The following is a 12188-nucleotide window of genomic DNA, read 5'->3' on the forward strand; positions in this document are numbered from 1 at the left end:
GGTGATGTTTCTCTGATTTCTTTCTCAGCCCATTTATCATCTGTTTAAAGGAGAGCTACTGATTTTTTTTGAGTTAATCTTGTATCCTGCTACATTACTGAAGGTGTTTATGAATTGTAGGAGTTCCTTGGTAGAATTTTGGGGTCATTTATGTAAACTATCATATCAGCAGCAAATAGTGGGAGTTTGACTTCTACTTCTTCTTTTCTGATTTGTATCCCCTTGATCTCCTTTTGTTGTCTTATTACGCTAGCTAGGACCTCAAGAACTATATCGAATAGATAAGGAGAGATTAGACAACCTTGTCTTGTTCCTGATTTCAGAGGGATAACTTTGAGTTTCTCTCCATTTAGTTTGATGTTGGCTGTTGGTTTGTTGTGTATTGCCTTTATTATGTTTAGGTATGTTCCTTGTATCCCTGCTCTCTCCAAAACCTTTATCATGAAGGTGGGTTGTATTTTGTCAAAGACTTTTTCAGCATCTCATTTGAGGTTTTTGTCCAGTTTGTTCATATGTTGAATTACATTTACAGATTCTCGTATGTTGAACCATCCCTTCGTCCCATGATTAAGTGGGATGAAGCCTACTTAATCATGGTGGATTTTTCTGATGTGTTCTTGGATTTGGTTTACCAGTATTTTATTGAGTATTTTTGCGTCAATGTTCATGAGTGAGATTGGTCTGTAATCCTCTTTCTTAGTAATGTCTTTGTGTAGCTTGGGTATCAGAGTAATTGTAGCCTTAAAAAAGAGTTTGGCAATATTCCTTCTGTCTATATTAGTAATTATAGGCCTATTTAATTTGCTTATCTGGTCTTGATTTAATTTTGGTAAGTGATATTCATCCAGGAAATTGTCAATTTAATTTAAGTTTTCCAATTTGTTGAGTACAGGTTTTTGAACTATGACTTGATGATTCTCTGGATTTACTCCATGTCTGTTGTTATTTGCCCCCTTTTCATTTCTGATTTTGTTAACTTGGATATTCTTTCTCTGCATTTTGAGTAGCTTGAATAAATGTTTGTCTATTTTGTTGATTTCCTCCAAAAACCAACTCTTTGCCTCATTAATTGTTGTATTGTTTTCTTTGTTTCTATTTTGTTGATTTCAACTTTCAATTTGATTATTCCCTGCCTTCTAGTCCTTCTGGGTGTGTTTGTTTCTTTTTGTTCTAGAGTTTTCAGGTGTTCTGTTAACTCACTAGTGTGGGATTTTTTCCAACTTGTTTATACAGGCATTTATTGATATGAACTTTCCTCTTAATACTGCTTTCATTATGTCCCATAAATTTGGGTATGTTGTGAGGTCATTTTCATTGAATTTTAGGAAGTCTTTAACTTCTTCATTTATTTCTTCCTTGACCCATTTGTGATTCAGGTGAGCGTGTGTTTGTGGAGTTCTGAAATTAGTGTTGCTGTTGAATTCTAATTTTAAGCCGTGGATCAGATAAGTGATCAGATAAGGTACTTGGGGTTGTTCCAGTTTTTTGTATCTGTTGAGATTTGCTTTGTTACCTAATATGTGGTTAGTCTTTGAGAAGGTTCCATAAGGTTCTGAGAAGAAAGTATATTCTTTCATGTTTGAATGGAATGTTCTATAGGTGTCTGTTAAGTCCATTTGAGTTATAACATCTGCTAGTTTTCTTTTTTCGTTGTTAAGTTTCTGTCTGGCAGACCTGTCCAGTGGTGAGAATGGGATGTTGAAGTCAGCCACTATTAGTATGATTTAAGCTTTAGTAGTGTTTTTTTTTTTTTTAATATGAGGGTGCCCTTTTATTTGGGGCATAGATGTTCAGTATTGAGATTTCCTCTTGATGGATTTTTTTGTAACTAATAAAATTACCTTCTTTGTCTTTTTTTTTTTTTTGATTGATTTTAGTTTGAAGTCTATTTTGTTAGCTATTAGGATAGCTACACCAGCTTGTTTCTTAGGTTAATTTTATTAGAAAAAGTTTTCCCAACCCTTTACTCTGAGGTGATGTCTGTCTCTGAGGTTGAGTTGTGTTTCTTGTATACAACAGAAGAACAGATTCTGTTTCCATATCCAATCTGTTAGCCTGTGTCTTTTTATAGGTGAGTTGAGCCCATTTATATTAAGGGATGTTAATGACCAGTGACATTAATAACAGGCTAGTTCCTGTTATTTTAAGTTTCATTGTTGGTGATGTTATTGTGTGTGTTCTACCCTTCTTTAGAGTTTGTTGCTTTGAGATCAGCTATTTTCTATATTTTTGTGGATGTAGCTAACTTCCTTGGATTGGACTTTTCCTTCTAGTACTTCGTTTAGGGCTGGGTTTGTGGCTAAGTATTGGTTCTGTCATGAAATACCTTGTTTTGTCCATCTATGGTAATTGAAAGTTTTGCTGGGTGTAGTGGTCTGGGCTGGCATCCGTGGTCTCTTGATGTCTTCATTATGCTTTACCAAGACCTTCTAGTCTCCATTGTTTCCCTTAAAAAGACAGGTGTAATTCTGATAGGTCTGCCTTTATATGCTATTTGACCTTTTTCCTTTTAAGTTCTTAATATTCTTTCTTTATTCTGTATGTTTAGTGTTTTAATTATTATGTGATGAGGGTACTTTTTTTGCTTCAGTCTATTTGGTGTTCTGTAAGCTTTTTGTGTCTTTATATGCATATCTTTCTTTAGGTTTGGAAAGCTGTCCTCTATGAGTTTGTTGAATATATTTTCTGTTCTTTTGAGTTGGACTTTTCCTTCGTATATCCCTATTATTCTTAGGTTTGGTCTTTCATGGTGTCCCATATTTCCTGGATATTTTGCATTACACTTTTGTTAGATTTAATGTTTTCTTTGACTGATTGGTCTATTTCCTTTATTATATCTTCAGTGCTTGAGATTCTCTCTTCCATCTCTTATTTTCTGCTGTTTATGTTTACATTTGTAATTCCTGATCTTTTCCCCATGTTTTCTGTTTCTAGAATTCCCTTGGTTTGTGTTTTCTTTATTGTCTCTATTTCGGTTTTCAAGTGCTGAATAATTTTTTTTTCACCTGCTTGATTGCTTTTTCTTGGGGATTTGTTGATTTCTTCCAATGTTTTGTTTGCCTTTTGCTTCATTTCTTTGAGAGAATTTTTTACTTTTTCCTTAAGGTCTCAAACATTCTCCCAAAGTTATTATCTAGGTCATTTTTTTCTACTTCATCTATATTGGGGTGTCCAAGCCTTGCTGTTGTAGAGACACTAGTTTTTGTTAGTGTCGTGTTGCTCTTTGTGGTATTGAGTTTGTTCTTACCTTGTCTATCCATCTTTTCCTCTGATTGATGTAGTTGGGGTCGTGTCTCTGGTGATCACTTTTCCAGGTGCCAATGGATGCAAGTGTCAGATGGTTGCTCCTCATGGTGGAGATGGGACCATGGTTCCAGTCACCCTGGAGGTTGCTCAGCACTCCCAGAGGTCACTCTGCAATCACAGAGGTGGTTCGGCCCTGCTCCCATGGGGGTCGCTGGCTCAGGCTTGGTCTCAAGGAGGTCACTAGCTCAGGCCTGCTCCCTCGAGGTTGCTCTCTTGTACCTGCTCCTGTGGCTGTTGCTGATTCCTACCTGGTCCTGCGGATGTCCCTGACTTGGGCCTGGTCCTGTGAAGGTAGCTCTCTCTTACCTGCTCCTGCAGTGGTTGCTAACTCAGGTCACTGTTGCCATGGAAGTCATTGGCTCAGGCCTGGTACCACAAAGGTCACAGGCTCAGACCTGCTCCCTTGAAAGTTGCTCTCTCATATCTACTCCTGTGGAAATCACTGGGTCAGGCCTGCCTTGGTGGATGTCGCTGACTCAGGTCTTCTCCCCAGGTGTCCCTGGCTGTGGCCTGCTCCTGCGAAGGTTGTTCACTTGGGCCTGAATTAGCAGAGGTCTCTGGTTTGGGCCTAGTCCTGTGGAGGGTGCTCCGTAGGGGTTGCTCCCTAGGAGGTACTGGTTTCTTTTCTTTTGTTTACAGTAACTGAACAGGGCAAATATCAGCACTGAGCATTTTAGAACACTTCGTCTTCTTGTTTATGAATGTGATCTAGCTCAAAATTTATTAGGTTTTCTTTTATTTTTTCAGCAGCGCTTGCTGATTTCTATGTATAAGTAGAATATTCCTTTTGTTAAATTACTCCAGGGGCTTTTCTTTATCATTATAGAAAGTAGAGTTTAATTGTAACCTTTTAACTCCTATAGCAGACAGGTAGGATGGTGCTGACAATGTCTTATAAAGTATTGTATGGTTGTTTAATATCCAAAAACGTACACCTTCATAATAAAAAATACTTAAAGACATTTAAATCCTCTGGAAGGAAATGCATTAGTTAACATGAATCACATGCCTCCATAAAAAGCCTGGTCTTTATATTTTTTTTGTATTGGTCTTTATTTCTTGATAGAATTTTCAAATGTATTCTTTGAAAATTTCATACATGTATGAAATGTATTTTGATCATTTCCTTCCATTGCCCAAGTCCAATTCTGAACCTCTCCAAATGCCCCCTTCTAATTTCAGGTCCTCTTTTGTTTTTTAACACCTACCAAGTTCAGTTAATGCAGCTCATATGCACATGAGTGTGAGACCAGCCTCTTGGGACATGTGTGACCTACAGGTGACCAAAGCCCCAAACTAAAAATGATTCTATAGTAGCCATGGACCTCTAATAACTCCTCAGATATGGAAGTTATTGGGCCCTGTGGGTCCCTCTCATCTCCATGATGGAATTTTAGCTGTCTTGATTTTGTATATCTTATGCAGGTAACCATGGTTACTGTGATGTGGCAAGTGCAATAGCCATGTCATGTCTAGAAGACAGCATTTCACAGCCTTTCTTCTAATCCTCGTTCTCTTACATATTTTCTGCGGCTTCCTAGAATGTTTCCCAGGACTCGTGTGTATTGGAGGGTGGTATAGATGCTGCTTGTTTTCAACAATTTGACCCCTTACAAGTCTTTGCGTTAACCAGTGGTCATTACAAAAAAGAAGTTTATCTCACCAAGGTTGCGAGCAGTACTATCTGTGGGGTTTTAGAATGCTGTTTGCCAGCATGATCATTTAGCAAAACAGCAGTAAGTTCCTACCTGACCCCTCTAACCACCCTACTCTGCCAGGGCCTATGATCTCCCTAGCCATACGCATTAGACCCAGGCATAAAGCTCTTCTGTAGAACAGGCCTCAGATCCAACCAGTGTTTGGTTGCCATGCTAACTGTCATGGCATTATTATGCCAGTAGGTACATCTTGGTGGGTTGGAATTGTAACGTGGTTTGGCGTTGGGTAGGACCATTGATGTCTTTTCTCACACTGCAACTTCCAGCACTATGAAAGCTACACAAAGCAGGGAAGTTTCTAGGTCAATTCCAAATTGATTTCTCCATGTCCTGAAGCTGAAGTGTATGGTGTCTTTAGCGATGGTGTTTTACTGTGTAATTGTAGTGGGCAGAAAAGAGCAGCAACAATAACCTGTGTTGTTTGCACCACTTTGGTGCCGCCCTGAAAAAGCTTGTGTGGGGTATCCCATACCTGGAACTTTTTTAAATGTTTTTATTTGATGATCCATCTTGTCAATGTTCACCCATGTTGGATACCTCTGTTCAAATTCCCTTTAATTAAGACTTTTTCATATGATGAAAACTATAATGTCCTCTTGATGGATGGTTCTATGAGGAGATCTTTATCCTTTCTCATTAGTTTTGGTTCAAGTTCTACTTTATCAGATATTAGTACGGTGACATCAATTTGCCCCCTAGGTCTCTTGCTTGAAATACTTTTTTCTGTCCTTTAACCCTAAGTGAGTATCTGTCTTTTGTGGTGAGGTGTGCTTCTTGCGGAGCAACAAATACATAGTTCCTACTTCTTATCCAATCTGCTTCCTAGTCTGTGCCTTTTGATTGGTGAATTGACACCACTGTAAATGTTATTATTGAAATGTATGTGTTGATTTCCGCCATTTTGATGGTTTTGTGGTGGTTGAGTTTTTTCCCCCTCTTTTTGTCTTGCTGTGAGGCCGGGTAATAGCACAAGCACAAGAAAGCGCATGCAAACTCACAGCAAGTAAGCAAAATTGGCCAAGACAACCTGTCAGCAGACCAACTAATTGCGGGCACTCCTAGCCAATCACAACACACCAGCAGGGACCACCAGTTTCAAAAGGACCAACCGGAAATATTCCTGCGGCAGTTTAATTTCCCTGACCCCATAAAAAACCCAGATACACTTCACCCCCTACCCCCGGGAAACAGGGATCGCACAACAGGCATCAGCAACAAGCCCACAAAAACTACGTTGCTGAATTTTTATTATAATGTGGCTTATTCTTTCTTGTGGTCTTGTAGATAGTTATGTTTTTCCTTTTGGTCTGAAGGATTCCTTTAAATATCATCTGTAGAACTGGCTTAATGAGAGAGAGCATGAGCAAGGAACTTAGGACCGCGAGGGGTGCACCCACACACTGAGACAATGGGGATGTTCTATCGGGAACTCACCAAGGCCAGCTGACCTGGGTCTGAATAAGCCTGGGTTAAAACCGGTCTCACTGAACATAGCGGACAATGAGGACTACTGAGACATCAAGAACAATGGCAATGGGTTTTTGATCCTATTGCATGTATTGGCTTTGTGGGAGCCTAGGCTGTTTGGATGCTCACCTTAGGAGACCTGGACAGAGGAGGGTTTTCCTTGGACTTCCCACGGGACGGGAGGGAGGGAGGGGGACATGATTGGGGGAGGGGGAGGGAAAGGGGAGGCGGAGGTGGGGAAGAGACAGAAATATTTAATAAATAAATTTAAAAAAAAGAAAAAAAAAGAACTGGCTTAATGATCATAAATTCTTTTAGTATATTTTTATCATGGAGAGTTGTTTTTTTTTCAATTTTGATACAACAACTTTGTTGAGTATGAGAGTTATGGTTTGGCAGTTGCTGTTATTTAGACTTGTAAATACATCATTCAAAGCTTCCTGGCTTTTTTTAAAGTTTTGCTTAATAATCTCCTGTTATTCTCAGTGGTCTGCCTTTATATGTGACTTGGTATGTCCCTCCTGCTGTTTGCAACATACTCTCTTTGTTTACGCACTTAATGTTTCAGCTGAAATGTGAAGAGGGGAGGTTTATTTCTGGTCATGTCTCTTTGGCATCTTAAAGCTTCTTGTATCTAGATTAGCATCTCTTTCCCTAATTCTGAGAACTGTCCTATTATGATTCACTGAGAAAGTTTTCTATGCCTTTAAAACAAACTTCTCTTCTTTCTATACCTATAACATAGATTTTGTCTTTTCATGGGGTTGCATATATCTTGGGATTTTCACTGGTATTTTCTTATTACGTCGTTGGATTTGCCAATTCCTCCAACCTGTCTTCAAGTTCCTGTGCTCTGTACTGTCCCTGGTCCATTCAGTAGCTGAGACGTTCATTCCACGGAGGGATTTCTGGGTTGGGTGCTGGTTTTATTTTACTTGCTATGCTTTCATTCCTAGCATTTGAGATCAGTTTCTCCCCAGTAGTTCTATCTCCTTATTGATTCTTTCATATCATGCATGACTTTATTTCTTTCAGCTTTTGTGTTTTTGAATATACACATATTTTGAGTTCTGTGTCTGGGATTTTATCTTACTGCATTCCTTACAGTTACTATGGCTGTGATAAAACATTATGACCAAAAACAGCAAAAAGATTTATTTCACCTTATAGCTTTGTAGTCCATAATCCAGGGAAATCAGGGCAGGAACACAAATCAGGAACCTAGAGGCAGGAACTAATGTGGAGGCCATGGAAGAGTGTTGATTATGGACTTGCTTTATATGGTTTGTTCACTTGCTCTCTTATAGCCCCCAATACCATCTGCCAAGGGGTGACACCCACAGTGGGCTGAACCTTCCCACATCAACCACTAAGTGAGAAAATGTCCCACAGGCTTGTCTACAAGATGATGTTTGTTTGTTTGTTTGTTTTTAGACAGGGTTTCTCTGTAGCTTCGGAGCCTGTCCTGGAACTAGCTCTTGTAGACCAGGCTGGCCTCAAACTCACAAAGATCTGTCTGCCTCTGCCTCCCTGAACTGAGTCTCATACATCTGTCAGTGTTATGTTGTTGTTTTGATTTTTACCAGCTATAGTCTTTCAGCTGAACTATTTAAAACTTTGAAGTGAGACTTGGATGTGGTAGAATAGAGTGTATAATCTAGAAAGTAATTCCTCAGTCCCACATCTTAGGTGCCTGATGTGAACTTTTAATATTATTAATTATTAACTAGGAGAATAGGTACCATAGATACTTGATCTTATCATTATGAAATTTCATACTAGCCAGTTAATAACAGTGATCCCATTAGCTTCAATAACCACTGTTTTATCACAGCCATAGTAACTGTAAGGAATAAAGTGAGATAAAATCCCAGACACAGAACTCAAAACGTGTATATATTCAATAACCAAGGATAGTACAGCGCACACTCAGATTTTAGTCAATAAGCTTTCGAGTGGGAGGGATGTAGGGTGGCAAAAATGAGGGTTAAGTATTAGATCAACTTTGAAAAGAAAAACTCTTGAGATGGGTAAAGTAGATGGAAAGGGACAATTGGAATAGTTGGGATTCACAGATTTTAGAAAATGTGCGGAGGAAGAGATAAGGGCCTAATTTCATTCTTCTGGAGGTGGACATCCAGTTCTCACAGAAATGCATGCTGAATATACTTTCTTTTCTCCAGCTGTGTTTCTGGCTCCTCTGTCAAACATTAAATGACTGAAGTTATGTGTACTTATTTTATTCCATTGGGCTACATGGCTGTACCATATTATTTTTATTACTATGATTCTGCAATATATCTTGAGATCCAGAATGGAGAATCTACAAACACCACTCTACTATGCCAGCATACACCTTAACTACCTTCTAAGTATCTATTCTTATACACACAGGTAAGCGTAGTTCTTTAACCCATCAAGAAAACTCTTTGCAATAGATGGAAACCATTGCAGGAAACAATGACCCATCAGAATGTAGAGTTATGGAGCCCAGTCCCAACTAATATATCTCCTAACTAACACAGTTCCAGCATCTCAGGCTTAGGGATGACTGCAATAGAAAGAGTAGAGATTGTAAGAGCCAGAGGAACAGGAAGTTAGCTGTGAGACTGTGTCTCCTAGAAATGTCAAAGAAGCTACACCCATGAAGCCTCACCAACTTGACACCCTAAAGAAGACCACAAGGGCAGCACCAACTGATTCACTAAGGTAGCAATAGGAAAGCTGACAGCTCTTCAACCCTGAACAAAGGAGCTAAGGAATACTGAGAGCCGGAGAAATAGTCTTCCCCAGGGAGGAACATACCAATTAGTTATCCAAAGCCAAATGGCCAGCCCTGAATATAATATATGCTCAAGAAACATACAGACTGAGCATGGGTGTTTAGTATTTATATATTTAGGAAAAGATACATACATATTATACACATATTTACATATGCATATATATGTAACAACAATTTAAAAAAGTGGCAATAAATTTAAGAGAAAGCAAGTAAGGGGTACTAGAAAAGGGAAGGGAGAAATTATATACTTATATTCCAACCTCAAAAAAATTATAGTAAAAATTTAAAAAATATATCATATGAAAAAGAAGTTATTATATCTCTGGTAGGTTATAACTAAGAAGAAACTAGTGGAAAGGGTGAGAGAAAGGAGACATAAGAAGAATAGGGACGGTAGATGTGATGTTAGAGGAAAGTGTGGTAAAGAATGTTTATAGTAAACTTGGTAGAGAAACATAAACAACGGCATTAAAGCCCGAGCAGCACAGAAACAAAAGAAAACCACCACGAGACATAAATGTAAGAGTGGAGATTAAATAATAGAGAATAAGAAAGAAAAGGATACTTAAGCACAGCTATGCTGACTTGAAAGGTGGAATTCTCAAAGCCCCCTGGCTCGGCAGGCTCCATGTGTATGAGCCATTACTTTCTGCAACCTTCTCCCTCTGTGTTCTTAGAGTTCAGGAGGGGGAGGCTATAGATCCTTTCCTGGTAGTTTCCTTGGACCCAGATACTCCTCCATGTTCTACTTTGATCCTGTGGGTCCAGCATGTGCTAGGAATTGAATCCCCTTGCCTAAGTGGTCTTTCTTATTATCGCTCAAGATCCCATTGTCCTAATAGGATTCCAAAGATGAAGGGTGCCCTGAATTACTGCTTCAAACATGGAATTGCCCAACTCATTAGTAACAACTCAGCAGCAGACTTTGGAAATGATACACCTTCTTTGATTTCTAGATTCTACCTCACTTGTTAGCCACAAGGCCCAGGCCCAGTTACTACATCTGTAGACTATGAAGACTGCATTGGTATAATAGCTTCTAATACAAGACTCTGTTTCTTACTTTATTGTGTTTAAGTTACAACAAAATATTAATGACAAAAGGGAATTTCTTCCCCAAATGGGGAATGTGCATTCTAAGAAGGCGCTGTGCATGACGGGTTCTGTCTCCTTGGGGCCAATGCTAATGCTCTCTCATTACACAGGATACATATCAACAAAGATCTAGGAATACAGTTTTATTATTATTGGATTTTTTTGCTATGTGTGTGCATTGATTTTTTTATAGTGCTGGTGATGGAATACAGAGGTTGGTATGAGCTGGTTAGGCATTCTATCGTTGAGCTACTCTCTAGACTCAAGACCTTCTTTCTTATTTTTTCCCTCTAGTTTCTATAAATTCTACATATTTATTTGAATACAAATGTTAGACTCTTTTCCTAATCACCTTCGATAGCATTTAAACCACCTTTGGTGTAGAACTTTCCCCTGAACTATTTTTCTCTTCGGAATATGCTCTGGGAAAGTCAGGGTTCACCACTGTAAGTAGCTCACTGTCGCTTTTAGTTCCTGAAGTTTCCCTAGTCCCTGGCATCCCATACCTATGTATAAACTGAAAATTCTGTATAAAGAACCAGGGTAATATTGAACATGAACAAGAAATGCTTGACTTTAAACTTCTAATAAGTCAACTGATTTAGGGAACATGTATTTACATGATTTTTTTAACTGTAAAGGGTATAATAAATACAGTACATTATTGTCCATTAGGGATAGAGACCATGAACATCTGAAATGAGAAGTACTGAAAACAAATAACTAAGAGGGGGCAGAACAGATGTTTGCATCATGGAGTTGAGAGGAGATGTAGGGAATCAGAAAACAGTTTCATCAGAGGGATGCCAATACAAACAAAGGGGAATTCTCTTTTGGCATTAATACTTAGGCATTTATCACTCTGCCTTCCCTAAAGGATATTCTAAATAGTAAAACATTCAGCTGTGTCATTAGATATTAAAATTATTTAAATGCTAAAATTAAAGGGAAAATCACATGAATGTTACATGTAGAATAGAAATATAATGCACATATATGCATGTATATATGTACATGGGACATATCTATGCATGTATATAGCACCAAAACCAGACACATTAATTCATTATTTATGAAAATGATATTTGGGAGCTATACCCACTATTCCCAACCAATATAGCTGTAAACAAAACGCAGGTGTTACATTCTGGTGAGTTCTCTGTGAAAATGGTTATTCCTGGCCTGTACCTAGAACACACAGCCAGGACTTGCAAGAATCATCTGATTGCATGGGGAATATTATCTGTATCAGTCAGCGTCAGGGAAGCACAATCTCCTGAGAATTATGGATGGAGGGACTTCTTGTAAAAAAAAAAACCAACAGCCACCTTACACTATTGTTAGAAGGAAGGAAGGTGTAGAGGCGCAGTTGGGATTGCTCAGTGATTAATCTGAGAAACCAAGATGGTCAGCCACAGAGAGAAGGGGTGGAGGGAGATGAGAAGTTATTATCTGTGCGGTCTTCAGCTAGCTTCTGGGAAAGGCCCGGGGCAGCTGTGAATCTGCGGTTGAGGCAAAGGGTAGACATGGAACAAAGAAGAGCGGAACAACTGGAGCTAGCTGGGCACCTCAGCATATCTCCACTGCTGCAGTGATGACTGTAAAGGACCATCAGAGAGAATGCTACTCCATCTGCCGCCCAATCTCTTCTACAGGGATGTAAGTGCCTTGGATTAACCAGCTGGACCCAGCATGAAACACCCTACCTGCCCGCAAGACAGCCATGTATTGTGCAGATGAATGCTAGGGAAGGCCTGGTAATTTCTGCTTCCTTGGTGTCCACATTTGGGATAAGACCTAAGTGCAGGTGGAACCTG

The sequence above is a fragment of the Alexandromys fortis genome, unplaced genomic scaffold (genome assembly GCF_014885135.2).
Source record: "Alexandromys fortis isolate MF-2015 unplaced genomic scaffold, M_Fortis_MF-2015_v1.1 scaffold_93, whole genome shotgun sequence".
Taxonomy (NCBI): domain Eukaryota; kingdom Metazoa; phylum Chordata; class Mammalia; order Rodentia; family Cricetidae; genus Alexandromys; species Alexandromys fortis.